Raw genomic sequence first — 15,290 nt, forward strand, 5'->3', positions numbered from 1 at the left:
ATGTATCTGAAGTCTGAAGAGTCTGATCAGAATATCAACCCATTGCGTAAAAATCCCTAAACTGTTATTGTACCAAGCTTCGAGATGCTACAAGCGGCGATGTTAGATCCGCGAGATTTACTAGTTCATCAATGAAATCAATGAAATAGGAACATTATGTATCCACTGATTCGTTTCTGAGCTATATAATGCAGTTACTTTTTAAGGTTCAACATTCCATTATTATGCTCCAGAAACCCATATACAATTATTAAAATATTATTTAAGCTAAAACACCAATTGGGAACATACTGAAGCCCATGTGCGTGTGGTTTGACAATTTCGAAAGTCAAAAATTGTTTGTATGTGCTTCTGTAGGTCAGACTATTTTAATTTAGTAGTAATACTACAAACTCACGAATCGTGAATTCAAGGCTGGGTGAGGAATGCCTAACCTTGTATCGATGGCACCGAGTCACTTTGTGTTAAGACTAATTTGGGTGCTAATCTACAGCGGATTCGCAAGTAACTGCAAAGCTAGTGCGCTGGTAAGAAAAGGTCGACGAGTCGCTCTTTTCGTGGGTTTTATTATTGGATGAGATACTTTTGACAATAGGTAATTGGGAAGCGATCCCTTCGCTCTTAGCTTGGTTCACCTTTCAAGGGTTATAGGAGTTGTAACTGGACACTGTTCTGCAGGATTCATGTGGTAAAATTGAAAATTGAAGCCGGATAACAGCAACATCAGCTGTTTAGAAGAAAAGGAAGTGTAATATTTTGACAATTCTCCTTTGACTGACTCACCTTTGCGATTTATGGGTTCGACACTTCGGCGCTCACATTTCACGATATCTGAATGGAAAAAAAATCGTTCAAGTAAATTGGTATTGACCTCAAAGCGCTAAGGACAGGAGTAATAGTTTGTAGCTGCACAAATTACTGTATATATATATTGCTTAAATGCGTTTGTCAAATTTAGAATCGGCCATTGAACCCAATCTAACCTAACCTCAGCAGCCTATTGTTGGTGCACAAAAAGTTATCTCGGACTTTGGTGACGTTATGGAAAAGAACTCATTTTTGGCTGATGATCATCAGACGTTAATGTCTTAAAAGTTATCCACCACCAGGTTTTCTTTATTTTTGGGTTAGCGCTTTCTTTTTATCGGACAACTGAAGTAGATAAATAGATATGAAAGCGTTTGTCCAAATTCAACTTAGCAGTAATGCCAGGAGGAAATGTTTCAGCCCTTGAAACGTATGTAACGGACTCAATTAAGATCCTAAGGATTTTGAGGCTCCAGTTTCCAATAAGGCTTCTAATAGCCAAAAATGATTTATTAATGATTTAGAAATTAGTTTATGAATGACTTTTCCAAAATGTTGCAGACCCGAAATCGTTGATCCCTTACAAAACTCCTAAATACTTGAATTTTTCCTGAGGTTAACCCATAGCTACCGTAAATGTTTGTCAAACAATTAGCTGTAATTAGCAATTACAAATTAATCACCTAATAAAGCTTAATCGATAAGCTTAAGCACGTAAAACATGTTTACAATTTGAGTTTTTCGTTTGGTAATTATTGCAAAAGATTTGTGCAATGATTTTCAATTTCTTCTACCCCTTCTACCACTCGCTTTTATGCCGTGTTATCACTTTACTTGTTGCGGACGTTATTTTTGCCAATTTCGCCTCATTTACTTCCGTTTCCTTAGCGAACGCCAAACAGGATGTTGGACATTTTCACTCACGACGGACAAGTACATACGTTATGAAGCAATAATAAACACCACCCACTCGCTCGCGGGCGCAGTAACGAAAAGTAGCGTGAATTTAACTGCAATATATTAGTAAGCTAAGAAACAACAAGAATATAATAAAAATGTATGCATACATAGCCATTACTTATTTTGAAATATATATTTATGTGCGCACGAATTGGTTGCAGTTGGAACTTCTCAGTAGTGTGGACACATCCTTCAAGAAAATTTCACAGTAGTTTAACACATGGGGGACATGGGACATGAGTTCACRACTATTAAACGCTTTTTGTGGTAGAATGAAGCTGGTTAGTAATTACTTGCTAAGCGGTTAGGTTTTGGTGTATGATGTTTTGGTATATATTAATACGAAATTGCTTCGTTTTGAGACAAGTTTTTTTTAGTTAGGGTACGAAATATATGAGTATCCCCTATGCCTCTTAAAGCAGTCGCACGAAAACTAGAAATAAATAAAAATTTTACGAGTATATCACCAAATATATGAGTATCACTCATACCTCTTAATAATGGACTAATTGAGTCTCCACCAAACTTCTTAAGTATAGTTTTTTGAGAACAGGAAAAAAAAAAGAAAATTACTAAGCGATCTCGGAAGTCTAACCTTTTTAAGACTTTCCTTATTCTGATTACCCGATGAATGTTGCTTTTCAAAGCCTCTCGTAGCTTACATACAATCATGCGACAACACTCTCTTTAGGTGGTTACATAGTAGGCGAGAGTGAACTCTAAGAATCAAAGATTTTTCTCATCCAATCAATATTGAGAAGCTGAACACCTTAATTTTCTTCCTCAAATTTTTCAGTAACCATTCATTATTGTTCTCGCGATTTTAGCTTATTTTAAGGAATGTCTCTGATGGAACAGTCGTTGGTCGGTTTAAACTTCAGATTTAAAAAAAAGTATGCTCAATGTTTTAAGAACAAGTTTCAGCCCTTCTTATAAGGCTTTCCGTCTACGTCGACCTAATATTGGTAGATCGCTGTAAAGAGGGCTTTACCATTTGATATTGAGATCTGGTTTAGCGCTCGAAAACAGTTCCGATATAGGCTTGTATACATTGTGTAGTAAGGATCTATTGTCATTGCCTGTCGGGGYCTATTGTAGAGTTTAAAAGAAAAAATTAGTTTTCCTGTATAGTTTTCACTTTCAGACTTAATTTGAGGATTTCATTTTCGACCGGTTCCATAGATTTGGAATATTATTACTTTTAAGGATCTTTGTGGAAAATATTTCTTTGCTCTAAGCCYTCTTTGGCTCTCAGTTTATAAACAATGATCTCTTACGGATACTGTCGATACATTTGGGTATTCCTGTTAATTGCTAATATCTCACTCTGCAARGAAAGTGGCTTTTCTCTATAAGAGAGCGCATAAGTTCTCTCTGTTTACATTTGCAAAAYTTCCAGCTTTATAATAAGTTTTCAACAGCATACTCTTAACCCTGCTATAACTAACCTCTCTACCTTAAGCACAATCACTTTCTCTTCTGTGGATATTGCGACAATTYCAAGTCTAATCTCACCGCTCTAGTTCTAATTTCCCAGCAGGTCCTTGATAATATGCTTATTGTTGTATTTATTAGCATGCAATTGTGTTGTCATGGCGCAGAGATGAGAGAAAAACTGTAAACAACGTCAACACACACACACACACACACATAGCGCAGACAGTAAAAGTATTCTCTATGGCTTTGTTTGCAATATCGAACGGTTTGTTCTAATAATGTTTCCGTTTACATTAGAGCGTGMGCGAATATTGCAATATTGTCCAACAACTTATGAAGCTTTACTATGCAACAATGCAACAAGCATAAGCCAGTCAATATGCAGCGAGACGATGGACATGGCATGTACCTACACATAAACAAATCTACTGTACTGCACTCCTCTCCCTCTGCTGACGAACGCCGTGCCATTGATGTGGCTTCTCATATTCTATTGTGTTTGTATTCTTGGAAATATGCTCCTTTAGATAAAATGGAAACAAGCAATATTTATTTCATAGTATAGTAAACGAAGAATAGGGGGGAGATTATTAAGCTAGTTGTAGGAGATGGGGTTCGTTGCAGTCGCATAAAAAAAGTTGAATTTGAGAAAAAAGTTATACTGAATTTACTTAAAAAAATAAAAAGAAAGTTTTCCGTTTGAAGTTGAATGGAACACCTGAACACCATACCTGTACAGCCTTCTTTGCAACAGAATTGCCGTAGCGGAATGGGGTAATGCAAAGACAYGCCGAAAGGTAAATAGCGGCACCAYGCAGAGTGAGATACTTTGCCCGCAGYTTTGAATCTCTTAAAGACATTAAGGGACGAGACTGTCGGGTGACAGCCTAAGCTGTTCTTATARTTAAAAGAAAATGTTTAAATGTCATTCACCCATTAACCGTACCGGGTACTTTAACATGATACCCAACTCGGCATATAGAATCGGCTTAGCCGACAACCCAAGTACAACTGGTACAGTTTCATTTAGTAGGAGGCATAAGATCCCAAACGTGCCTTTCATTTCTTTCAAACATTCGCRTCTTCCATTCGTTGATAAGGAGAAATACCTGAATCTTATCCTYAATGGAAAGATTTTATGGAGACCAAATATTTAGGAGATGAAAGATAACAGTTTCATTATATTCTTGTAAAGGAGCTATAGTGGAAAGGTGGGGACTATAATCAAAGATAGTGTTTTGGCTCTACGAAACCGTTGTCAAGCCAATAATGGTATAGGGTGTATTTGTCTCATGGAGGGACTCGAAAACTATAGAATTGCTAAAATACATTTACCTGTCCAAAAAGCAGYTCTCAGCGGCATTTACGAACTACACCAACATTAGCATTTAATGTCATGACGAACAAAGCACCTGTGGCCATAGCCAAAGTTAGCTCTACGGCTCAGGAAGCTGTGTATATGGAAAGATGTGAACAAGGATTTGCAGATATTTTCTTCGCCTTCAAGAGCATTCCAGAAAACTTAAATCACTCGTGACGGCTTTTCTCTGTTCACATACCGACGAGGAAGTAAGTGAATGGATGAAGTCTCTGGAGAAGAGTCGCGATGAGCTTTTTCACGGATAAGTAGAAGCTTAGAGGACAGGTTGAAGGAGGAGTTTTCTAAGTAATAAGATGCTGGACCACTGAAGTGTTTTTCCGGTAGAAAGGACAGCTATCAAGGTAGCAGTAGACGTAATGCTTCAAGCTGTAACCTCTTTCAGGGAGATGGRCATTCACTCCGACAACAGAGCGGCAGTACTAGTGTTGAGTGCTAACCGAGTAAGGTCTTCTTTGGAAGGATCCACTTAAGGTAAACTTATCTAGACTGTCCCGCCGATATTTACAGTATGCTCAAGGAAAAAGAGYGTGTTAGTAGTTTACCATTTCATTGCCATCAATGAGTTATTAAGCAGTCCTCACTTTTCATTTAAACGCAAGTAGCTYAAATAATTTTTGAGCAAAAGAAATATTTTGCTTTCAACCGCATTATTATGCTTTGAGCTCAGCTTCAGCTGTAGTATACTTAAAAAAATATGTGTCTGCGTCCACTGACGGCACATAGAGACTGTAGGGTGATCCTGAAAATAAGATTGTATCTTTTTTTCTTTTTCAACTTCTAATTCGAAACTATGTATTATGAGATATAGATTATATAAATAATTGTTTAAACTTCTAAAGCAATCAGCATATCAGCTTTTGCGCTTCTGTCACCTGCCTTGAAATCCTCTCTAAACCGGAATTATATTTCGCTGCGTTAAACCGAACTTAAAGGGTTGAGGTGSCACCCTAATAGGCAAATATAGTGTGAACATTTCACGCAAAACTCAACAATGCTAGATTGTTGTTATTAATTAAAAGTAATAATTGCAAATAAATTAAAATGCAATAAATAAATTGCGGAACGAACAAAAAGCGAAGTTTGATTGAGTTCTGAGTGTGAGGGTGAGGTAAAGAGAGGCAAAACCCTCAGTGRAAAATTATTAACACTGGCTACAACTTACGCGGCGAAATATAGGCAATATTGAAATATGCTCACATGAGTAGAAATTCTTAAAATATACGAATAAAGACTCTTGCGATTATTTTCTTCAATCCTTCTTAATTTCATTAACTGAAGTTTTCGTATTGTATATTTTCTAAAAATCTTTTGAATTTTAATTTAATTTGGAATGGAATTAGCAGTGTTGAAAATACCGAAAATTTTCGGGATCCCGAAGATCTTTTTCTTGACAGATTTAAATTAATTTAAAGTTCTATTGACAATTTTGAAAGTCTCGAAATTTTTCGGGATTCCGACAATTGTTTATATTTGATAGTGGTATCTTTGCTTAGGTCKAATTTAATTTTTTCGTATTGAAGTTTAATTTTTTGCTGAAGTTGCGTTAATATATTTATTAGATTAACAATAACAATTCTGAAAACAAATTCTATTCATATTGTGATAAAACTTCTCGGGATCCCGAAATCTTCATTCGGCAATATTAAAAAAAATATGAAAAAATCTCCAAAATATTTAAATGTCTTTACTCACATAAAATTTATGATAAAAACAAAATTTTGGTCCAAAGCTTAGGTTTGATCACCGTATGTACATATGTACATACATCGATTAAACTTAAAATTCTGTCACTGAAATTACCACAACATTGGAACACTTGCCAACTAAAAAATGCGAAGAATCTCAATACTAAATTTTCGAGATCCCGAAATTTCATAAAAAATACCCAAATATTTTTGGTACTTTGGGATCCCGAAATTTCATACAAAATCAAAATTAAATTTTGGATTATAAAGAAATCCCGAAAAAATTTACTTCTTTGAGCTCCCGAAATTTCATAAAAAACCTCGCATTATTTTTGGTACTTATTTTCATAAATACTTATGTAATACAAAATTTTTGTTTCAGAAAATTTTAGAACACAATTCATCCATATGACCTACTTATCCAATCCGGTCTGTCACGTTTCCACAAAATTTCCACGCAAAGTAGTTCAGAAATATTTCCACAAAATAACATGTCCACTTTATCAATCAAATTGATAATCTCCATATTTTCTATATCGTTGAAACACACACCTACATAGTATATTTTTGCCATCGCAACAGCAATAAAGGAAGGCAGCAAAAACGACGATTGCATTTCCGTTAACAATGGCAACACTGCCAACAATACAAAGCGACAACAATGGGAATAAATCAGCCACAGGAACAGCAACATTGAGTCGCCGTCAATGCCAACTACAGTCAAAGCATGAAAGAAATAAAGAATAAATGCAGAAAAAATTAAAAAAAAAAAAAAACAAAACGAGTGCCAACAACAACGATTATATGGTATGAGTTGAAAAAGACAAACGAATGAATATGGAAAAAACACACCGAGCACAAAGCGCGAGGTGCCGAGCGAAAAAGTGCAAACATTTGTCGCCCGCACAATGCGAACTCAACCWCCGAAACCGATGTGTCAAAGCCGGCCATAAAGCGAAAGTGAAATTTTTAGCTTTTTTCGTTGCTCTCCGCTTTTATCGCCATTTTTACTCTCGCTCTCTTATCTAAAAACGCGAAGTTTTCCTTTGTAGCCACGCTTTTTATGCTCACTCTCATTGTGCTGCTCTTTCTGCCTTTTTATATTTGCCGGCGAACTCAATTGATGAATATTTCTTCATTCAAAATTTAATCTTTTAATTTAAGTGCAGAACTCTTAATTTCAAACTGATGTCAGTGAAGATTTAAATATGATATGTACAGTTATAYATATGTATATACCGGYTTTTATTTWATGTTAACTCGCCGTAAACAATTCAGTGGTCGCWTGCTAATCTCTCTGCGGTTTGCTAATAAATCATTGACCATAATTATTGCGGTATTTGTAGATTAGACACTTAGGCACTCGTTGTCAGCTGAGCGCYTCGGCATAATGTCTAACGTTGTACCGTCATTACCTTAAATTGCCAACAGGTTTATTCCATAAAATTTCAAATTTAAGTCTGAGATGTTGCTTCCGCTAAATTTTCCATCTTTAATAAGAGAGACTGTTGGAAGTAGTCAGTAGAAGGTGTATTAGAAGAATACTGAGTTAAATACAGAAAAAATATATACCTTTAGTTAAGCCATTTTGTGATACCCCTGTATGTTATTTACATTTATAAAGATATCAAAGATTCAGTTCTCAACATTATCTTATTCTATGTGATATCATCGTTTCACCCAYTTTCTCAAAGAATAGCATTCACTTTTCTTATCGTTTGAACCAACTGTCGGAGCATTTCTGTCACTCTCATTGAGATATCTCCAAAACTTGCGTTCTGAGCGCTTCAAACGTCTCTTGAGGCGTCAAAACAAAAAACACGTTGATCTCCTAGTTTTGTTTGATTTTCAACATACGAGAATAAAAAGTAGCCATTCAGGAGCACCGTATAGGATGACTCATCAAATTCTTATTCTAAAAACACCGATCCAAATTAAGTTAGAACACCGAAAGTACGACCGGGTAAAATTCATTTCAATTCCGGTAACGTTTAACCGGAAATTCCCACCACGGATAGAATCGATGGCATGTGCTCAAACGTAAATGTCTATCTCTCCGACCTTTCTCGCTTGSCCGCTGCTCGGAACCTAACACTCTATCCCACTAAATCCACAGCTTCCATATTCACTAACTGGGCTGGGTGACCGTTCCCATTACTGTCGGGTCTACGTAACCGGAACGGACCCAAATTTTTATCCAGATAAGAACCGTCAACTCGGCAGCATTCTGCCGCTACAACACATTAACTGAACGAAGGTATAGATTTAACTTACAATCCATTACGTTAAAATTTCGACTGTCAATAATGCTAAGATTTTAGGTGTGAGGGAAACCTGTGCGTCTTCACACCTCACATGATTAAAGTAGAGAGGCGTAACAAAGTCTTCAAATCGCTAGCCGGCACCACATGAGGAAAATATAAATAACTGTTGTTGGCAACATATAAGGCAATCAGCCAGCCGGTTAGTCGAGAAAGAGACAGGCATGTCAGAACCCGCCAGAACAGCTCGAGTTGCCGTAAGAATTGAGAGTGACTTGCGYAGCTTCGTTCCAGATACCGCACATTCGCAGTGAGGTGTGGTCCGTGTTTCGAAGCATCGCTATCATTCTCTTAACATTTCTCTCGATTGACAAATTATGTACGATCCAAACTAGGAAATTTTATTTTTGTAAAGTTTGCATGCAATATTCAATGTATGTATATTGCTCCCAGTAATCCCTATATTTATATCAATCTCCCAATAGATCACATGATGATCTTGCCATATCTGACTTTAGTCGACGTTCACGAAATTCGTCTTGAAATGATTCACGACTTTGCTGGAATTAAGAAAATAATTAAAAGAAAATATAATATTAGAAAATTATAGAGAAATCTAAGAGGCTTATAAATCAAAATTTCTAAGGGGAACATAACAAACTGTATCATCCAAATTTTCGGAATACATTTAATCGCGAAAAGTCGGCTGAGATCCCGATAAGATCTGCTAAGTACAGGATCGTCTCCTAATTTTATCGAGTTACTGCAATTAGAAATTCTGTGAAACGAAGCGGTGATTATACCAACCTAAATACTAAATTTATAACTCGAGTTCTTTCAGCTAAGTGTAAGGAAGTAGCTATACTTAGTTCTTTTAGGCTGTCACTTTTTATCTCGATCTGTTCCATGCTCACGAAATTCATACTCACTGTTAGGACAACCGTACAATTACAACTGTATAGCCGATTGAACGCTAAGTCCACACACAATAATAACGTCCATGACCTTTTCGTTTGTAATAAATACCAAGCTTTATTTATTTATTTACTCTTTGTTATACAATATTGATTTAAAAAATGCAAACAATACATTTCCGAGTGCACGATATTTATTTTCTTTTCAAACGCCGCGCTCTGCACAGCCATTCAATCAATGAATGCGACACCTTTTATCCTTTGTTTCCTCATTAAAAATTCAGTGGTTTCATTTTTCACACTTTGACTGCAAGTGGACAGCGGTGCTGACGCGTAGGTGTGAACACAAGCGACGCGCTGCACAGATGGCAACCAGTCAGCCGGCCAGGCGGGCAGGGAGCTAGCGAGCGCATTGTGGCATGCTGTGGCGCGCTGTGGTGCTGACGACCGGCAGTGACGTTCAAAACTAAAACATACGAGCTCACAATTTRTAGGTGTGTGTGTGTGTGTGGATGCTTGTGAGCCTGGATGTCCTGTAGCACCTCGTCATACACCTAAAAAAGTGATGAATGAAAACAATATATAGTTGTAAACTAGACTACACGCACGCATACAAACACCACAAAATAAAATATGTGTGTTTCTGGAAAAATTCTGCTGTACAAAGGCTATGCAACACAAACTTATTGAATAACACAAATAGTAGATGTTGGCAGGGAAAGTGCGACGCATTGTGTCCTTGTGCTCTGGCTGTTAGTAGCTGCTCATGACACTCACACACACACACACACACACACACACACACTACACATCTTCAGCACCGCTCATTGACTTCGTCCTGTGTCATTTTATCCTGAATCTGCTGTTAAGGGAATTGTTAGGTGAACGTACAAGCGATCGAGCGCTTCACATGTGGACGTTTCGGTGTTCGACATGAACGGACGCAGGGGGCGGCGTACACGCCGTACACGTACATACATGCGTGTGCTTCTAATACGGGTACTGCTCACCCTTGGTGTTGTCAGTCAACACGCTCGGGGGGACATGTGTGTTGAAGAGCGAGAGTCTGAGTGCGAATGTGAGGGGTGTCGGCTGTGTGCCTTTAGATATCKATCGATGAACGACGTGATGTGAGAAGGCCCATAGAGGGACACATGTTCGGCAGGAAAATGAAGTAGTGCTCAAACGCCTGTAGTAAAAGCCTTGCTTTACTTTTACCAAAAAACTTGAAAATTTGCAGTCATACTATGCGTGAAGGTATCAATCGGACCTCAGTKAGCGCCGAACTAGCACAAAACTGAAACCGAAAACTTATCGAAGAAAAGATTTTATTGGATTCGGAAATAAAGCTAGTAGCTGGTAGGCCCCTGTTGGGCTATAACGTYTAATTTTACTTTCTGAGTGTAAGCAACTATAAATCTTTGGAATCAATCATCCCAAATACAGACGGCATAACATTACGACTGCTGCGTTTTTTCACGCTTTCGGGAGGGTTGATCGTGTGCAGTCTACTCGGATGATGATGTCGATTGAACTTCGGATTGAAATGATAGAGCCATGTTTCACCCMTTGTCACATAACGACACAACACCCCGGGTTTATTTGAACGCTCACCTTCTTGGGTTCGGTTCAATCCTTCATGGTTGATTTTTCTGGAGCAATGCCCGGAAACTGGCCAACAGACGAAGTTTTCGCTTCAACTGTATTTTTTCCCCTCAAGAAGCAATATTTTATCAACTTCTTTCTAATTAASTCCATTCCTTKCACAAAATTTTSAAGGTTRGRGCTAACCAAAAATCATATGGATTTAATTTTTTTAGTGCCTTTTATGTACCAGGTCGTGAAATTTTCAGTTGACCTTTTCATTGGCATTTKAAATCTCTGGGCAAATTGTGGTTACAAATATCTAAGGCTAACGATAACGAGCTCTAAGTTCCTGATAGGACCCGTTGAGCAGATCACGGACTTTCTGAGCGTTTTTCCGAGTATGCTGCTGATAAGTAAGCGCTTTAATGAAAATCTCTCTTCCATTTCAAAATAAGCTTAAAACCATATAAATCCTCCAATCTCTACCAAACCGGTCCGAATTCGTCGAAATTAGTAAAGTGCTGAACTAGAAACAACTCTGCCTAGTACACTTTTTCCAACAGGGTAACTAAACGAAGAGACTATATATGTACATATACTTATTCACACATATCTACATTCACATCACTCCACAAGCACTCATCGCATATGACTTAGTGGTATAAATACCTCAGTGTCCTTTTCCTTATCACTGTTACCTTTTTCCGCTCTCCTACCGGCATCGCTGTGTGTGTGTGTGTGTGTGTGTTCGAGTAGAGTGAGAGTGCGCGTGTGTGTGTTTGTTGACTTTTGTGCTATGGTTAGTGCCGCCGGCGCTGCTGTGCTGCAATGTTAAAGGCGATCAATTATCCATAATTAGCCAAAAATGCCCCTGAAGGCTGTTAATTAACGCAACAAAGATAWTCAGAAGCCAATCAGCTCTTTGACCAGCTGTGCATTGTTTAGCTGTCATTCTATAAATTTCGTCCGAAAGCAGCTATTAAATATTGACTCCATATGCTGGTCGCAGTCAACGATACGGCGCAATAGTTAGTCTCGCAGTGCATTAACCTTGGCTTAGGGCAGTGTAAATGGATGAAAGTTGTATGAAAGGTTTTTCGTTATTTTTTTATTAGCATAAAGATTAGCTGTTCGTGCTTGTTTGTAAGCCGCTGATACAATTTATTTATGTCGGCGTAATAAATTTAGGAAAATAAAATTTTAATYTATACTTTTCATGGCACTAATTAAATTTGGGTGTTCGATGGTAATAAGCACRTCTGTGTGAATGTGTGTTTGCTAAGCATAAGACTGCTCTACAAGCATCTCTTTATTTTGCGGTATTTGTGCATGTTTTTCTGGGAAGAAGCTATTAAACAGCAAAATAAATTAAATTTGTTATATGCAGGGAAGGTATTATGGACGTGAAGTCTTCTAGGATTCTCCTAATTGATTTTGGTTTCTGTGATAAAACTGCTTCATATTTCCCCTGTTTTGAAACCTACTGTAATCCGCGTGAACTACGTGTTATATTGGTAAGCCCCGATATTAATCTAGCTTCGATTCAGGACATAAAAACCGAAATTTATACCATAACAGTTAAGATAAAAAACATTTCAACAAAGCTAACCCACGGGGGAATTTCTTCAAATGTTTATTTTCGCTGYCATTCTAGGATCTGATTCGAATTGTATCTTAAAAGAACTGTAGTCCGCTCCTTTGGTGATATGATTTRGTACTAAACGGGGTCCTTCGAAACATTAGTTATAACACTTTCTTCCTTATTTTTGAGAATCTTAATTATATAGATATAACATATGATTGATCAATCTCTCTATGTAGTATGACCGATTAAAAGCTTTAAGCGCCTACGAATTGCTGATATAACTTGACTTTTTTACTGGTAGAGAAGATATACCGAGTGACAATCACTCACTCTAGCATTCGGCTCCGGATATTGACAGCTCTTGAACGTTCATAACTGAAATAGAACTGTAGAAGGGTTAAAGTTGTACATATCGAAATATTCATTGTTTTTCTAAACAAAATATGAAACTAGTGTTAACATAAAACCAGGACTTATAAATAGACAAATGCTAAAGTTACTAGTTCCTCAAATAAACAGTCCAAACTACTTTGAAAATCATTGATGAGGCTAGGACATCTTTTAAACGTATCTGGACTGCCATGCTCATGTTAAACTTAGAAGCACGGGGTGGTTAAGAGAGTAGGCAATAAAGTGAGGGGACCGCTGGTTTCATCATGGGCCTTCGAAAAAACTATTTGCGTCGTCAGATAGCCATTCTAAGCTTGGCTGAAGTAAGTAAAACATTCGAGCTTTAATTGGCGCTGAGACACTTTATTATTTAGTAAATAAAGCCGAAGATAAAGCAGAACATTTAGCGRATTTTGGAACCAATTTTTGCTCGAAGGTCATACCTATAAGCGGAAGGAGAGAGAAAAATCACTGATATGAGCTTTGATACCTGATAGAAAAGGAATTGATTTGTGAAAGGGAGGAACAAAGTTGCAAAAGCTTTGAATCTTTCTTTCCGAGATATATCTGCGAACTCTAAATAACTGCATGTCTTATTGAGCGATGGAGAAAATATTATTCTTTCACTTTCATCAATGTTTTACTAGACAGGCGACGTATTTTTTTTACAAGAAAAAACTTCTCACCATATTTATAACCTCAGTAGGTTATATTATATTTAGTATAGCCAGAAGTTTGCAATACCCATAAGTACTTCCGGCCTTATAAAATATATATACAAATGGTCAAACTGACGAGCTGACTCGGTATAGTCGACCGTCTATGTATCCGAGCACAAATCCTGCATTTCTTAGATATAGATTTGAAATTTTGCACACGTCCTTTTCCTCAAAGCTCCACCAAGGAGCTGCTCATTTTTCGSAACCATATCAGATTATATATAGTATATAGCTTTCATACTAGCTGACCGATAAAAATTTAGTTTTTCTAGGGTATTCTTTGTATTTGTGAAGGGTATAACAGCTTCGGTTCAGTTGAAGTTAACCTTTTATCTTGTGTTATGTGGTAATTCTATTATACTTAGAAACAACTTGYTTGGAGGAGCTTTTGTTAATTAAATTTCCTACTAAACTAACACCTAATTTATTAAACCTACATACATCATATTGCACTGGCTACAATTATCAGCTTYAGATGTGAGCTCATGAAATATGGAGGAGCCGCCTTTAGAAATGCCAATCTTGTGGCAGCACTAACACACTAGTCGGCATTGCCTCTTGGGACAGCTCAGCGAGGAGTCACTTGTGTGTGGCGACTGAGTCCACGCCCATTAGAATATGAGAATTGAGTGAAGCAGATGATGTTCACAATTTAAATGAAAAAAAAAAACAACAACAACACGCCGAATACCTTAAAGAGCCAACTGCCACTCCACAACACCCCAAAGGATGCACACGATTGGACCGCAACGTAACACATATGTATAAATTTGTATATATAAGTAAATTTGTATATTCCCACTTAAATACTTGTTTATAAATGCTCTGAGTGCCTGCATGCTTTAGTTTTCCGGTCGGTTTTGGCTCCACAAAAAACAACCACAGTTTTGACACCTCATTTTACCCACACATGACAAGGGATCGGCAGAGACCAGGTAGCTGGAGTTGGTTTAAAAAATTAAACCAGCTGCCGGGTATTGCTTCAKTTGGCAACTTTATTTTATTCATAAATTTTACAGTTATTCGAAAACAATAAAGCATTGCTGTTGTTGTAATTTAGAGAGAGAAAGCGTGCAGTAAATGGTTCTGAAATATTTTAAGGTAATTCAGGATAGCTCACTATAAAAACGAAACATTTCGTATGCGGGAAATTTTCAACGGAGTATTCTGAACAACTTTAATACACAACCCAGATGAAGACTTCGTAAGTGAGAATAATAGTCAGGATGCGGCAGGCAAGCTGGAAATAACTTTAATTGGAAGTTCAATAGCAATCTGTGTTGGAATCTCAATACAGCCTACCTCATTTGCAAAATAACAAATATCACATTCATTAAATTGAATATCTAAATTTCTTTTGACACATACAAACAAGTTGTTTTATAATTTACATCTTTCTTCATCTGTATGAATATATTTACAATTTTTCTCAATAATATTTTATATATTACAAACTTAAACTAATATTCATAAACACAGCTGCTTTCTCAATTTCGTACGGCTGGAATAACATATCTGATCCTTGAGATTCAAGCAATGGTGTGGATGACCGTTGAACTTCTTC

This window comes from Bactrocera latifrons, unplaced genomic scaffold (genome assembly GCF_001853355.1).
Source record: "Bactrocera latifrons isolate USDA-ARS-PBARC rearing strain unplaced genomic scaffold, ASM185335v1 scaffold_88, whole genome shotgun sequence".
NCBI classification, from domain to species: Eukaryota; Metazoa; Arthropoda; class Insecta; order Diptera; family Tephritidae; genus Bactrocera; species Bactrocera latifrons.